Source organism: Penaeus vannamei, chromosome 2, assembly GCF_042767895.1.
Source record: "Penaeus vannamei isolate JL-2024 chromosome 2, ASM4276789v1, whole genome shotgun sequence".
Taxonomy (NCBI): domain Eukaryota; kingdom Metazoa; phylum Arthropoda; class Malacostraca; order Decapoda; family Penaeidae; genus Penaeus; species Penaeus vannamei.
Window position 1 is genome coordinate 15676554 of NC_091550.1, and position 4591 is coordinate 15681144.

Below are 4591 nucleotides of genomic sequence, written 5' to 3' on the forward strand. Positions count from 1 at the left end.
TATATTCTGCGTTTTGTCTGTCGTTGAGTTCCTTGGCTACTGGACGAATTTTGATGAGGGATTCATTTTTATCATCCAGAATATTTTTCTTAACAGGTACTGATCATCTAAAGGTTATTGCAGATTGCTTTTGTATGTAGCCGAGTAATATGATCTAAGTGAAATTAAGCTTTGGCACTGGTATGTTTTTTGTTGTTTTTTCTATCTCTTTGGACTCTTCCCCTTCCTTTTCTTGTTGTTCACGACTATGTATAATTGAAATATTTCAACACTATATACAACACTTCTTTGTATCCACCAACTGTACTATGTTTACACTCCTGTTTCTGGTCTCGCATATTCATTACATTACTAATTAATCAGTCAATCAAGGGGGGCTAACGCCGACGAGGGCGCATAGCCGCATCCACCCTTCGCTTCCAGCCACGAGGTTCCCTCATGGCAAGACGCCAGGCAGGGACTCGGCCCATCTCGAGTTCATCACGACAGGTTTGGTCCATCTGCCCAAGCCACGACTTCCTAGGTCGTCCCACGGGCCTCCTCCACCCAGGGTTGTCTCTAACAGAGACTACCTGATGGGCAGGGTCATCCTGAGGAAAGCGAGCCAGGTGGCCGTATAGCCTGAGTTGGCGATCACGGATTATGCAGATAACAGGTCCTGTGCCAGTCTCACGGTGTAAACATTGGTTGGACACATGGTCCCGCCAACAGTACCCCATGATCCGGCGCAAGGACCTATTACAAAAGGCTTCAAGACGAGCCTCCAAGGCACAGGATAATGTCCAGGTTTCACTACCGTACAGCAAAACTGGCATTATCAGGGCCTTGAAAACTCGTAGCTTGGTCCTTCTGCACAGGTACTGCCATCAAATACTCTTATTGAGTGAGTTCATGATAGATCTGCCCAAGTCGCGACCTCTTAGGCCGTCCCACAGGCCTCCTCCACCCAGGGTTGTCTCTTACAGAGACAACCTGATGAGCAGGATCAGCCTGTAGGTAGCAAGCCAGGTGGCCATATAACCTGAGTTGGCGATCCCGGATTGTGCAGGTAACAAGTCCTGTGCCAGTCTCACGGTGTAGCCGTTGGTTGGACACATGATCCCGCCAACAGTACCCCATGATCCGGCACAAGGACCTATTACAAAAGGTTTCAAGAAGCCTCCAAGGCACAGGATAATGTCCAGGTTTCACAACCGTATAGCAAAACTGGCATTATCAGGGCCTTGAAAACCTGTAGCTTGGTCCTTCTGCACAGGTACCAGCACCTCCAAATACTCTTGTTGAGAGAGTTCATGACCCCTGCTGCCAGGCCAATCCGTCTGCTGACTTCCTTGTCTGACAGACCAGAGTTATGAACTGTACTACCAAGGTTTGTAAAGCTCTCTGTGACTTCAATGTCCTCACCGCAAGCACGTACCGACCGAACAGGTTCTCCTAGCAAGTCTCCAAAGTCCTGGATCTTGGTCTTGGTCCAGGAGACCTCTAGACCCAAGGGTTTTGCTTCATTGCTAAATGCATCCAGAGCCACCACTAGGGTCTCCAGAGACTCAGATAGAATAGCAACATCATCAGTAAAGTCAAGGTCAGTAACCTTGATATTGCCCAGTATTGCTCCACAATGACTTTGAACAGTAGCTCTGCCCAGTATTCAGTCCATGCAAGTGTTGAAAAGAGTTGGTGCAAGGACACAGCCTTGCCTCACTCCTGAACTAAAAGGAAAGAAGCTCGACAGGCCACCGCCACACTTCACAGCACTTTCAGTACCAGTATACAGGCTTGCTATAAGTCCAATAATCCTTGTTAGAATTCCTCTCAATCTCAGGATCTCCCAGAGTGATTCCCGATGCACCGTGTCGAACGCCTTCTTGAGGTCGATGTAGGCTGCAAGCAACCCACGCCCGAACTCACGACGGCGCTCTACAATGACTCGAAGCACAAGGTTACGGTCTATTGTAGACTTACCAGGAGTGAATCCGGATTGCTCCAGTCTCTGATGCCTCAGTAGATGGTCTCTGATACATTTCAGAAAGATGTGGCCGAGAACCTTGCCTGGTATACTGAGCAGTGTGATGCCTCGGTGATTGCTACAGTCCCAACGGTCCCCCTTCCCCTTCCAGAGAGGAATGACCACACCCTTCAACAGGTCAGGAGGAACGGTACCAGACCACCAGATGGCAGCCAGGACAGCATGTAACCCCCGCCCCATAGGTTCACCACCAGCATTTAACAGTTCAGCTGGTATGCCGCAGATACCAGCTGCTTTGCCACTCTTCAGCTTGGAGATTGCCCCCCTAACTTCAGTTAGGGAGGGAGGATCCTCACTGATGGGTGGGACCGGCAACAGGGTCTCGGCATTCCGCGCATCTAAGTAAACTGCTGGTGGGTCAACCTGGTACAACTGTTCAAAATACTCAGTCCAGCGTTCCCGCACCACAACATGATCTGAAACAATCTGACCACTTACGAACTGCTTTACTAAGAAATGGCCTTCTACCTCTTCTGCAAGACTCCTAATAAACTGTTCCTTGTCCCTTCTTAACAGAGACCGAGTTCTGTGCACATGAGACCGGTGCAATTCCCGATCCCCTGTCAGACAAGCCGCACGACAAGCATCTGTGGCTTCCAGTGTCTCCTGCGAGATGAAATTCTGTATTGCTTTCGGGCATACACCAAATGTATCTTGGGCTGCATCAAGCGTTTCACGCTTAAAGGTATCCCACAGGAGAACAGGGTCCGTCAGACTGTCAAGCCTTGTGAAACAACCAGAGATTGCCTCAGCAAACCCACGGGCACACTCCCCCTCCCTCAGCCTGTCCAAATGAAACACCCTAGGGTGATCATTTGACCGCTGGGGAGTTTTGAAGTGGACCTGAAGGGTAGCTACAACCAATCTATGGTCAGTACCACAGAACTCAGCACTCCTGTACACCCTGCAATTCTGGAGGATCCTCCAACGAGTGCTAACGAGTATGTGGTCGATCTCCTTGGCTGCATTACCTGCATCGCTGTACCATGTCCAATGATGTGGGTCTGGGCGCTGGTACCAGGAGCCAGAAATCCTCAATTTCTGGGACCTAGCAAAGTCCCGGAAAAGGAAGCTATTCTCCCTACCGGCATCAGCTCCTGAGCCATGGGGACCGACAGACATCACATAGCTAGCTCGATCACAGCCAGATACCGCATTGAAGTCACCTAGAACAATGCGAATATCTCATCGGGGACATCTGTCTGCCACAGATGCAAGTTTGGCGTAGAACATCTCTTTCACGTCAAGTTTACAAACATCAGTAGGAGTGTACACAGCAATAAGAGACATGAAGCCAAAAGATAGCTTCAGTCTCAATACCATTATACGCTCATCAACAGGAGTAACCTCTACTACCGAGGGCTGGAGTCTGTTGGAGATGGCAATGGCTACTCCCTGGAGGTGATGACCGTCGCTGCGGCCCGACCAGTAATAGGTGTAGCCACCTACACTGGTCATGCCACTGCCAGGTCTCCTCACCTCTGAGAGAGCAGCCACCTCAACTCTCAACCTCCCCAGTTCCCTCGACAGCAGAGGCAACCGATCATCCTGACGTAAAGACCGGACGTTCCAAGCCCCCACCCTGACTTCCCGCCTGAGATTCAACCTCGGGCAGTTACTCCGGGTGGATGCCACCCACATAAAAGGGGGTGGCGGGCTGTGGGGTTCCCGAGGGCTTTCCCCCACAAGTTTCACTCTGGGCTGGCGGCTGCTAGAGTGCAGGCGAGATGAGTAGTTCCCGTTCCCACCCTGCGCTCCAGCAGTCGTCCCCCCAGAAGGGCCCACAGTCCGCCTCACTTGCTGGGTGGGAGGGACTTTTCCCCTCCTCCCAGCCTTTCCATTTATGGAGTTCACTGCCGATAGCTTATATCAGGTGGGAGGAGGACTGTCAAGGCCCACCTCCCCCGAGCCTCCCATTAACCCCAGGGGGCTTAGGGGCTGGAGTTGGTACAGTGTCCACACGCCGGTGGGCCATGACTCTGGACCTCTGGGGCCTCCTGCTGCTCCGAGATCCTCCACAGTTTAGCCTGGGACCGCAAGGTACCCAGTTTCCATGGGAGACCACGAGGAGGCACTGCAGGAGTCTCAATGAAGGAGAGGTTGTGAACTGGCAGGGGGAGGCTTATGTAGAGCTGCTCCCTTTTTCGCACGAGGCTAGTCAGTGGTGGCAGTTGTAAGCGGGAAGGCATGCAAGCACTTAACACTAACTAGACTACCACACCATTCCTTCACATCACCCTGTGCGTGTAGCACCCACTCCACAAATTACTAAGTAAAACAAAAATACATATGTGGGTGTGGGTGTGAATGTGTGTATATATATATGTGTGTGTGTGTGTGCACTGTATATATATATATATATATATATATATATATATATATATATATATATATATATATATATATATGTGTGTGTGTGTGTGTGTGTGTGTGTGTGTGTGTGTGTATGTGGGTGTGTAGGTATATATATATATATATATATATATATATATATATATATATATATATATATATATATATATATATATATATATATATATACATATACATTATTTTCTACATTAT